Source organism: Ranitomeya imitator, chromosome 1 (genome assembly GCF_032444005.1).
Source record: "Ranitomeya imitator isolate aRanImi1 chromosome 1, aRanImi1.pri, whole genome shotgun sequence".
NCBI lineage: Eukaryota > Metazoa > Chordata > Amphibia > Anura > Dendrobatidae > Ranitomeya > Ranitomeya imitator.
In genome coordinates, this window is record NC_091282.1 from 319,151,567 (window position 1) to 319,164,433 (window position 12,867).

At 41.6% G+C, this 12,867-nt stretch overlaps 1 pseudogene; it reads right to left on the reverse strand.

The window, feature by feature from the left end:
- Nucleotides 1-11,452: 11,452 nt before the first annotated feature.
- On the reverse strand, nt 11,453-12,432 carry LOC138670930 (dicarboxylate carrier UCP2 pseudogene; annotated as a pseudogene).
- Nucleotides 12,433-12,867: the final 435 nt, after the last annotated feature.

Below are 12,867 nucleotides of genomic sequence, written 5' to 3' on the forward strand. Positions count from 1 at the left end.
TATTGTATCATACAATTATTAGGTTCTGTAGAAGGACGTAGATCTGGGGATTTATTATGATGGAATATAGGCTGAACTGGATGGACAAATGTCTTTTTTCGGCCTTACTAACTATGTTACTATGTTACTATGTATACTGCGTGGGCTGTGTTATATACTGCGTGGGCTGTGCTATATACTATGTGGGCTGTGCTATATACTATTTATTTTTATTTTTCCACTAGGGTTAGGGTTAGAACTAGGGTTAGGGTTAGGGTTAAAACTAGGGTTAGGGTTTGGGCTAGAACTAGGGATAGGGTTAGAACTAGGGTTAGGGTTGCAATTAGGATTAGGTTTAGGGTTGCAATTAGGGTTAGGTTACGGTTAGGGTTAGTATTAGGCTATGTGCACAAGGTGCAGATTTCGCTGTGGATCCGCAGCGGATTAGCCAATCCGCTGCGGATTCATAGCAGTTTTCTATCACGGTAACAGTACTATGTAAACCTATGGAAAATCAAATCCGCTGTGCCCATGGTGTGGAAAATACTGTTCGGTATTTTCTGCAGCATGTCAATTTTTTGCACGGATTCCGCAGCGTTTTACACCTGTTCCTGTATAGGAATCCGCTAGTGAAATCCACACAAAAAACCCTGGGAATCCGCGGTAAATCCGCAGGTAAAACGCAGTGTGTTTTACCTGCGGATTTTTAAAAAAAGGTGTGGAAAAATCCACACACAAATCCACAACGTGGGCACATAGCCTTAGGGTTGGAATAAGAGTTAGGGTTGGAATTAAGGTTAGGGTTGGAATTAGGGTTAAGATTAGGGTTAGGGGTGTGTTGGGTTTAGGGTTAGGCTTGTGGTTAGGGTTGAGAATAGGGTTAGGAATCTGTTGGGGTTAGGGTTGTGGTTAGGGTTGAGATTAGGGCTAGGGGTGTGTTGGGTTAGGGTTGTGGTTAGGGGTGTGTTGGGGTTAGGGTTGTGACTATGGTCATTGTTAGAGTTGGGATTAGGGTTAGGGATGTGTTGGGGTTAGTGTTGGAGTTAGAATTGAGGGGTTTCCACTATTTAGGCACATCAGGGAGTCTCCAAACGTGACATGGCGCCACTATTGATTCCAGCCAATCTTGCGTTCAAAAACTCAACTGGTGCTCCCTCCCTTCCGAACCCCGACGTGTGCCCAAATAGTGGTTTACCCGCACATATGGAGTACCAGCATACTCAAGACAAACTGGACAACAACTTTTGGGGTCCAATTTCTCCTGTCACTCTTGAGAAAATAAAAAATTGCGGGCTAAAAAATAATTTTTGAGGAAGGAAAAATAATTTTTTATTTTCACGGCTCTGCGCTATAAACTTCTGTAAAGCACTTGGGGGTTCAAAGTGCTCACTAAACATCTAGAAAAGTTCCTTGGGGAGTCTAGTTTCCAAAATGGGGTCACTTGTGGGAGGTTTCTACTGTTTAGGTACATCAGGGGTTCTGCAAACGCAACGCGACGCCCGCAGACCATTCCATCAAAGTCTGCATTTCAAAATATCACTACTTCCCTTCCGAGCCCCAAAATGTGCCCAAACAGTGGTTTACCCCCACATATGGGGTATCAGCGTACTCAGGACAAACTGGAAAACAACTTTTGGGGTCCAATTTCTCCTGTTACACTTGTGAAAATAAAAAATTGCGGGCTTAAAAATCATTTTTGAGGAAGGAAAAAGGATTTTTTTATCTTCACGGCTCTGCGTTATAAACTTCTGTGAAGCATTTAGGGGTTCAAAGCACTCACCACACTTCTAGATAAGTTCCATGGGGGTCTATTTTCCAAAATGGGGTCACTTGTGGGGGAGCTCCAATGTTTAGGCACACAAGGGCTCTCCAAACGCGACATGGTGTCCGCTAACGATTGAAGCTAATTTTCCATTCAAAAAATCAAATGGCGCTCCTTCCCTTCCAAGCCCAGCCGTGCACCCAAACAGTGGTTTACCCCCATATATGAGGTATCAGTGTACTCAGGAGACATTGCCCAACAAATTTTAGGAACCATATTATCCTGTTGCCCATGTGAAAATGAAAAAATTGAGGCTAAAATACAATTTTGTGAAAAAAAAGTATTTTTTCATTTTACGGATCAATTTGTGAAGCATCTCAGTGTTTAAAGTGCTCACTATGCATCTAGATAAGTTCCTTGAGGGGTCTAGTTTCCAAAATATGGTCACTTGTGGGGGACCTCCAAAGTTTAGGCATACAGGGGATCTCCAAACACGACATGGTGTGCGCTAACGATTGGAGCAAATTTTTCATTCAAAAAGTCAAATGGTGCTCCTACCCTTCCAAGCCCTGTCATGCACCCAAACAGTGGGTCCCCCCCAAATATCGGGTATCGGCACACTCAGGACAAATTGGTCCACAACTTTTGGGGTCCCGTTTCTCCTTTTACCCTTGGAAAATAAAAAATTGTTGCTAAAAGATCATTTTTGTGACTAAAAAGTTAAATGTTCCTTTTTTCCTTTCATGTTGCTTCTGCTGCTGTAAAACACCTGAAGGGTTAATAAAATTCTTGGATGTGGTTTTGGGTACCTTGAGGGGTGCAGTTTTTTAGAATAATGTCACTTTTGGGTATTTTCACCCATATAGACCCCTCAAACTGACTTCAAATGTGAGGTGGTCCCTAAAAAAATGGTTTTGTAAATTTTGCTGTAAAAATTAGAAATTGCTAGTCAAATTTTAACCCTTATAACTTCCCAGCAAAATAAAGTTTTGTTTCCAAAATTGTGCTGATGTAAAGTAGACATGTGGGAAATGTTATTTATTAACTACTTTGTGTCACATATCTCTCTAGTTTAACAGAATAAAAATTCAAAAATTTGCAAATTGTGACATTTTCAAAATTTGCGCAAAATTTCCTTTTTTTTTCACTAGTAAATGCAAAAATTATCGACCTAAATTTACCACTGACATGAAGCCCAGTATGTCATAAACAAAATCTCAGAATCGCTACGATCCGTTGAAGCTTTCCTGAGTTATTACCTCATAAAAGGACACTGGTCAGAATTGCAAAAAATGGCCAGGTCATTAAGGTCAAAATAGGCTGGGTCATGAAGGGGTTAAAGTAGAAAAAAATGTATACATAACCGATGCATTTCAGCTAGAAGCTTTAATCATGGTAACCATAAGAACATACACTCTACAGAAAAAAGAGAGATATGACCCTGTTCACCTGCGGCGTTCACGCAACCAAAGGCTCATGGCAGTGACCTCATGCTATCCTGTTGCATGCTGAAAATCAGCTGCCAGTTTCAGAAGAGGAAGCAGCACAGAGGAGGGAAGATGGGTATTTATCTATTTTTAAATCAGTGGCCATTCTACTATACGGGTGACTATGGGCTGAGCATTATACTTTATGGGTCACTATGAGGTGTATTGTACTGTACTTTATGTAGGATGTTGGGAATGCATTATACTTTATGGAGGACTATGAGGTGCTTTATACTTTATAGAGGACTATGGGCTGTGCATTATAATATATGGATGACTATGGATGCATTAAGCTTTATGGATGACTATGAGGTGCATTATACTTTATGGATGATTATGAGGTGCATTATACTTTATGGAGAACTATGGGCTGTGCTTTATATTATACGGATGTCTATGGATGCATTAAAGGGCCACTGTCACCTGAATTTGGAGGGAACAATCTTCAGCCATGGAGGCGGGGTTTTGGGGTTTTTCATTCACCCTTTCCTTACCTGCTGGCTGCATGCTGGCTGCAATATTGGATTGAAGATCATTCTCTGTCCTCCGCAGTACATGCCTGGACATAGCAATCTTGCTGAAGATTGTTCCCTCCAAATTCAGGTGACAGTGTCCCTTTAAGCTTTATGGATGACTATGAGGTGCATTATACTATATGGATGATTATGAGGGGCATTATACTTTATGGAGGACTATAGGCTGTACATTTTACTTTATGGAGGACTTTGGGGGTGCATTATACTTTATGAAGAACTATGAGGTGAATTATGCTTTATAGATGACTATGAGGGCATTGTACTTTATGGATGGAGATGGGAGTAGCTAACAGTGAACAGCTGAGAGCCTAAATTCAAGAAAGCTTCAGGAGCTCTCAACTGAGCAAATAAACCCCTGCACTGCTATATGGACGACTATGAGCTGTGCATTATACAATATGGAGGACTATGGGATGCAGTATTTTATATGGAAGTACAGAATAGAATAAGCATAGAATGTAAGTCTGCAAGGACAGGGTCCTCTCCCCTCTGTACCAGTCTGTCACTGTAAATTTGTTTACTGTAAATGATATCTATAACCCTGCATGTAACCCCTTTCTCATGTACAGCACCATGGAATTAATGGTGCTAAATAAATAAATAATAACAATAATACTGTAATAATAATATGGATGACTATGGAGGGGTGCATTTTACTATAGGGAAGACTATTGGCTGTGCAATATATTATATGGATGACTATGGGATGCATTATACTATATGAAGGACTATGAGGGGTGCATTATACTATAAGGATGATTATGGGCTGTGCGTTATACTATATGGAGGACTTTTGGTAGTGCATTATACTAAATGGAGGACTATTGGGGCTGCATTATACTATATGAAGGACTATGGGGAGTGCATTTTTCTTCTGCTATGGGGCCCAATGACTTCTATGATCACCGCTGGGTAGTATAATAGTTTATTATTTTCTATACATTAAAGAACAGAGGCAGAATGGGGGACATATACCAGGATGGGGTATAGATACCAGAATGAGGTCAAGTATGAATGACATATGTACCAGGATGGGGGATATATATACACGTAGTATATTGCCCAGTCACGCAGTATATTGCCCAGTCATGTAGTATATTGCGCAGCCATGTAGTATATTGGCCAGTTACGTAGTATATTGCCCAGTCACGTAGTATATTGCCTACTGACATAGTATATTGCGCAGCCATGTAGTATATTGGCCAGTTACGTAGTATATTGCCCAGCAACGCAGTATACAGCACAGAGCCATGTAGTATATTGGCCAGTAATGTAGTATATTGCCCAGTGACGTAGTATACAGCACAGAGCCACGTAGTATATTGCACAGCGAAGTAGTATACAGCACAGAGCCACGTAGTATATTGGCCAGTCATGTAGTATATTGCCCAGCTACATAATATATTGCCCAGCCAGCTTTGTCACAGGTGAAATAATAAAAAATAAACATATAGTCACCTTTCCGAAGGCCCCTTGTTGTCCACGGCAGCTTCCGTTCCCAGCGTTGGTATGAGCGCAGGACCTGTGATGACGTCACGGTCACATGACTGTGATGTCATGGCAGGTCTTTCTAGCGCAGGCGCGCAGGGCCTGTGATGACGTCGCGGTCACATGACCGTGACGTCATGGCAGGTCCTTCTGCCATACCATCTTTGCCACCGGAAAGTGCAGCGGAAGATGGTGGCCGGCGCGAGCGACTACGGAGGGTGAGTATAGCAGGTTTTTTTTTATTATTATTTTTAACATTACATTTTTTACTATTGATGCCGCATAGGCAGCGTCAATAGTAAAATGTTGGGGACACACAGGGTTAATAGCGTCGGTAATGGACTGCGTTACCCTCAGCATAACGTGGTCCGTTACTGCCGGCATTAACCCTTTGTTAGCGGTGACCGGAGGGGACTATGCGGGCGACAGGCACTGACTGCGGGGAGTAAGGAGTGGCCATTTTCTTCCGGACTGTGCCCGTCGCTGATTGGTCCCGGCAGCCATGACAGGCAGCTGGCGAGACCAATCAGCAAATGAATAACCGTGACAGACAGACAGATAGACAGAAGTGACCCTTAGACAATTATATAGTAGATTGTGTATATATACAGTATATATATATATACCAGGATAGGGCCAGGATGCGGGACACATATACCAGGATAAGGGATATATATATATATCAGGATGGAGGGCGCATATGTACACACGTGGTCAAAATTGTTGGTACCACTCGTTTAACCCCTTTCTGACCTCGGACAGGATAGTACATCCAAGGTCAGATTCCCTGCTTTGATGTGGGCTCCGGCGTTGAGCCCACATCAAAGCCACGACATGTCAATGTTTTGAACAGCTGACATGTGCGCGCAATAGCGGTGAGAGGAATTGCGATCCACCCGCTGCTATTAACTAGTGTCAAACGCTGACAGCGGTATTTAACTACCGCTTCCGGCCGTGCGGCTGGAAATGCACTCATCGCCGACCCCGTCTCATGATCGGGGGTCAGCGATACATCGGCATAGCAATCAGAGGTCTCCTTGAGACCTCTATGATTGCTGATGCCGGTTTGCTGTGAGCACCACCCTGTGGATGGCGCACATAGCAAGCCTGTAATTAAGCTACATAGGAGCGATCTGATGATCGCTGCTATGGAGCAGAGCCGATCAGGCTATGCTAGCTTCCAGCCTCCCATGGAGGCTTATGAATCATGGCCAAAGTAAAAAAAAAGTTTCAAAAAATATGAAATAAATAAAAAAATATAAAAGTTTAAATCACCCCCCTTTCGCCCCATTCAAAATAAAACAATAAAAATAAAATCAAATATACACATATTTGGTATCGCCAGGTTCAGAATCACCCGATCTATCAATGAAAAAAGGATTAACCTGATCACTAAATGGCGTAGCGAGAAAAAAATTTGAAACGCCAAAATTACGTTTTTTTGGTCGCCACAACATTGCATTAAAATGCAATAACGGGCAATCAAAAGAACATATCTGCACCAAAATGGTATCACTAAAAATGTCAGCTCAGCACGCAAAAAATAAGCCCTCACCTGACCCCAGATCACGAAAAATGGAGACGCTACGAGTATCGGAAAATGGTACAATTTTTTTATTTTTCTTTAGCAAAGTTTGGAATTTTTTTTCATCACTTAGATAAAACATAACCTAGACATGTTTGGTGTCTATGAACTCGTAATGACCTGGAAAATCATACTGGCAGATCAGTTTTAGCATTTAGTGAACCTAGCAAAAAAGCCAAACAAAAAACACGCATGGGATTACACTTTTTTGCAATTTCACCGCACTTGGAGTTTTTTTTCCCATTTTCTAGTACATGTCATGGTAAAACCAATGATTTTGTTCAAAAGTACAACTCGTCCCGCAAAAAATAAGTCCTCACATAGCCATATTGATGCAAAAATAAAAAAGTTATGGCTTTGGGAAAGAGGAGAGTGAAAAACGAACACGGAAAAACGTAAAATCTCAAGGTCATGCAGGGATTAATGACAGAAAAACCCACAATGGTCATAGAAATAACTACTGACATATAATATGACAAAAGTAATAATAAATAAAAGATCTATGAAAGTGAACAAATGAAAGTCAGACATTGCTTTTCAACCATGCTTCCACAAAATGTTTAAGAAAAATAAAACTCATGAAATAGGCCTGGACAGAAATGATGGTACCCCTGAAAATAATGTGACAAAATGGACATGTTAAATCAAGGTGCGTCCACTAACTAGCATCACTTGTGTCTACAATCTTGGAATCAATGATTGGAGCTGTATATAGGGCTACAGATACTCACTGTGCTGTTTGGTGACATTTGTGTGTATCACACTCAACATGGACCAGAGGAAGCAAAGGAAAGATTTGTCTCAGGAGATTAGAAAGAAAATTATAGACAAAGTTAAAGGTACATGTTATAAGACCATCTACAAGCAGCTTGATGTTCCTCTGACTACAGTTACACATATTATTCAGAAATGTAAGATCCGTGGGACTGTAGCCAACCTCCCTGGACGTGGCCGCAGGAGGAAAATTGATGACAAATCAAAAGATGGATAATACAAATGGTAACAAAAGAGCCCAGAAAAACGTCTACACAGAATAAAAGTGAACTTCAAGCTCAAGGAACATCAGTGCCAGATCGCACCATCTGTTGTTGTATGAGCCAAAGTGAACTTCATGGGAGACAACCAAGGAGGACACCATTGTTGAAAAACAATCATAAAAAAGCCAGACTGGAATTTGCCAAACTACATGTTGACACGCCACAAAGCTTCTGGGAGAATGTCGTATGGACAGATGAGACAAAAATGGAACTTTTTGGCAAGGCACATCAGCTCTATGTTCACAGATGGAAAAATGAAGCATATCAAGAAAAGAACACTGTTCATGGAGGAGGATATGTTATGTTCTGTGGCTGCTTTGCTTCATCTGACACAGGGTGTCTATAATCTGTGCATGGTACAATGAAATTTCAAGACTATCAAGGGATTCTAGAGAGAAATGTGTTGTCCAGTGTCGGAAAGCTTGTCTCTGTCTCAGGTCATGGGTCTTGCAACAGGATAATGACCCAAATCACAAGGCTAAAACACCCAAGAATGGCTAAGAGGACAACACTGGACTATTCTGAAGTGGTCTTCTAGGAGGCCTGACATAAATCCTATTGAGCATCTTTGGAAAGAGCTGAAACATGCCGTCTGGAAAAGGCAACCTTCAAACACGAGACAACTGGAACAGTTTGCTCTTGAGGAGTGGGCCAAAATACCTATCGAGAGGTGCAGAAGTCTCATTGACAGTTACAGGAATCGTTTGATTGCAGTGATTGCCTCAAAAGGTTGTACAACAAAATATTAAGTTGAGGGTACCATCATTTCTGTCCTGGCCTATTTTATGAAAGTTTTTACCTCAGTATTTGTAAGCCAAAAGCAGGAGAGGAACAAATTGCTCAAAAAACTAAAGGGAACACTTAAACAACCCAATGTAACTGCAAGTCAATGACACGTGGCAATGCAAAATGACATTATCCTGCCCTCTGATTCTACAGCAGTTTTGGAAAGCTTGATAATTTTTTTTTTTTTAATCTCAAATCAAATATAAAAAATGTTCGAAATCAGGACTTGCAGGACATTTGACTCGATTCTCTTTGGATGGATCTGTTCATCCCTATACACTGTATGACTGTGCTGTATTTTTGTATAGCTTGGCTCCTGACACAAAAGATATATACTCTGATTGCAGCATACAATTATGGCCAATGCCTTCCACACTTCATGTACAATGTACTGTACTCTCTTTAATCTCAATTTCAAACTACACATCAGAGGAAATGCTTTTTAAACCATGTATTTTTTTCCATCTTTACATCAATTTCAATCAGCCAAAATATACTTGTATTTTGGCTAATTTAAGTGAATGTTTTTCATTTCAAGCACATTTACTCTACTTTAATCCTGGCAATAATATATTTACTGCTTGAAAAAAAAAAGTTTTGCAGTGATTGCATTTGCAATGAAACAGCGGGATTTCAGATTTCAGTGTTGCATAAACAAGCCCCTGGGCAGTTTTTAAAAGGATCTTGTTTGTTCAGTGGGATAATCAGTTAAAAGCAAATTGCTGTAGTTCCTGCAATATGGTGGGCAAATAATACCAACTAAATCCCAGATCTAAGATTTCCTTCTGAGCTGAATTCCACATGTAGTGAAATTTATGTTTTATATTGCAAGCATACAGGCAAACGAGATTTGCCGTAGCACCCGTTACATTTCTAGCAAGAACAGTCCAACTTGTGGAACATAGTTATTAGCCCAACAACCTAACTGAGAGCTTATTTATGGCTGTGCAAACACAGCATGATTTGTACGCATGATTTGGAGCTAAATGTGGTATTACTTAATTACTGCATATATAATGTGAATGGCTATTACACCTATTAAAGATGTAGAGCAATTAAACTTCTACTGTTTTCTGCCTGCATTCACATGAATTACTTTGTTACCATGTAGCAGGATGAGGTTCTGCATAAACTGTTAACTGTTAATGGTTGCTGTCGCACATAAGATATTTAACTGTTACTAATGTTACTCATTGATTAACTGCTAAATGGGAGGTCATAAAAAATCTGCAAAGACCACATTTAAAACATATCCACTTATACTATTTGTCCCAATCCAATAGGTGCATCTGTGTAGCTTAAAATTCCACATAGTAGGAGGCAGTATCAGTAAGGCCATGTTCACATGTTCAGTATTTGGTGAGTTTTTTACCTCAGTATTTGGTCAGTGTGTGTAAGCCAAAACCACGAGTGGGTGATAAATACAGAAGTGGTGACGTGTCTCTATTATACTTTTCCTCTGATTGTTCTTCTCCTGGTTTTGGCTTACAAATACTGAGGTAAAAACTCACAAAATACTGAGTGTGTGAATGTGGCCTTAGGCTATGTTTACACCTACATTTGACATGTCCTAGTACTTTCCATTATTTTTCACTTATAGTTTCCTTGATCCACTCACACATCGGTTTTAAAAACGGATCATGTCTGCAGTCTATGAGTTTTAGGCTATGTCCCCAAGATGAGCTTTGGTGAGTTTTTGATGTTGTAGATTTTCTGCACTATTTCTGAATCTATTAAGGTCACATTCACATGTTCAGTATTTTATATAAGTATTTGTAAGTATTTAAAATTGACAAAACAAAGAATATAGACGGCACCAGGCTCAAAATGCACCCAATCTTTGACGCAAAGCAGCACAATGTCTGCGCAGGATTCGTGTAGCAAGCACAGATAAAGCAGACTACGGCGGTGCTCCACATAGAAAAATCAAGTCAATTCCATATAGTAAAAAAAAAAAAAAAAAAAGAAGAATATGTGGCACTCACCCAGAAAAGCTGCTGAATTAAAGTCCTTTATTCATGATGCGATAAAACGGAACACTTTTGGAGAGGCGGCTGGGATCGGGAGATGGTGCTGGGAGGAGGAGAGGTGGACGACGACCCGTTGAAGCGCATTTGCGCGAAACGATCGTCGTCCACCTCTCCTCCTCCCAGCACCATCTCCCGATCCCAGCCGCCTCTCCAAAAGTGTTCCGTTTTATCGCATCATGAATAAAGGACTTTAATTCAGCAGCTTTTCTGGGTGAGTGCCACATATTCTTCTTTTTTTTTTTTTTTTTTTACTATTTGTAAGTATTTATATGAGTATTTGTAAGCCAAGATGAGGGTCTTCCACTCCTGGTTTTGACTTACATTGGACTCCGATCACAAGGAAAGCAGCTTTGGATTTAACTGGAGTACAAGGTACCTTTTGCTTCTTAAAAGGCTTAGTACAAGATGAATAAATCAAATAATTTCCAAAGTGTATTCATCGTACGCAAATACTCAAAACAGGAGGAAACAAGAGCACGAGCTACCGAATAATGGAAGCATCAGATTAAAAGCAAAGCTGGGAGTTAAAAGAGTCAAAGAACATAAAGTTACAGAATATCCAGGAGCAGCAATATGGCCGCTACTTTAAAGGGACAAATCCCACCTGCTCCTTTGTGCAGAACTCCATTGTGCAAAGTGAAAGATTTTTTATTTTATTTTAGTTTTTTTTTACATTTTCCTGTAAATGAGGTTCTGATGGAGTTTGGACTTTTATTCTTGATAAGTAAAAAACCTAATGTAAACAGTAATGAGAGGTAGAGACAGGGGGAAGGGGCCCTAGAAAGGAGCATCCCAGGAAATGCAGGCGAACATCATGGCTCTCTTCAACTGCTCGTAGGTCACAAACATCACGATGTTCCAGGAGCCGAGTCTCAGGAAGGACGGCATGAACCATTTGTAGAAGGCCATGTGCCCCTCCTTTCGCAGCATGGTGAGGGCACAGTTCAGGGCACCTTTGTACTGTCCCTTGGCAGAGTTCATGTATCTTGTCTTCACTACATCAACGGGGAAAGCGATCACCGTGGTGCAGAAGCTGGCACCGAATGCAGAGGTGAAGTGACACGGGAGGGTGTCGCTCATGAGGTTGGATTTCAGGAGCGTGTCCTTGATGATGTCATAGGTCACCAGCTCCATGCAGTTTACCAAGGCATTTCGAGTGATGTTGGGGCCGGTGCCTTTCCACAGGCCGCGCACGCTTTCCTCTTTGGTGATGGTCTTATAGGCTTCCATTGTTCCCTTGTATCTTCTGGAGCTGGAGACGTTGGCCTGAGCTTGGAAGCGCACCTTCACCACATCGGTGGGCTAAGCGATTGCCACAGCCATGGCTCCGGTTGTGCAACCAGCGAGGAGTCTGCTCCCGATTCCAACATGTTCAGATCCTTTGGTGTAGAATTGCTTGACAGAGTCATAAAGTCCAATACGGATGAATGTGAAACTCATCTGTCGCTGGAGACCAGCCACCAGCCCGTTGTGGAGGCTCCGTGGTCCTTCTGTCTTGACCATGGTGGAGATGGTCCCGAAGACACCCTTATACTGGGTAGACTTCATATTGACCACGCCCTTGGTCTCTCCTTGGATCTGGAGACGGACTTTTGCAGTGTCCAGAGGGAAGGTGAACAGGCCAGCAATACATGCTGCTGTACCTGCACCAATGAACTTCACTGTGGCAGTCGGGGGGACGTCGGTGGGTTTGAATCCAACCATTCTGAAGTTTTAGATGATGCAAAGAACTTAAAAGATGGAGGAGTGGACTGCCCTTTGAGCGAATGTAGTGATAAAACAAGGCAAATAAACTCTGCTGGAAACTTCAAGTATTCCAGCTGGAGGGAGGACGGTGCGGAGATCAGGCTTCCCTGAAGGCATCGCACCCGTCGGATTTACCACTGGGAGTGGAGACGCGGTAACCTTTACTTTCCATAGAAAATGTTGGTAAAACGATGCTGTATGATCATAATCCTTATGCAGTAGGAGAAGAAAGGGAACCAGCGCAGTGGAGGGGACAGAGGCTGGAGGGGACAATGGAGGGAGCAGGATGGGAGCTGCTTGTCCTCAGCTGGATGAGCGAGGGTGGTATGATGTGTTTCTGATGCAGCAAAAATGTGCACCATCAAAAACTCACCAAAAAAGCCTTACTAATGCTATTTGGCTATTATAGTCTATGGGGAACAGTGTATATC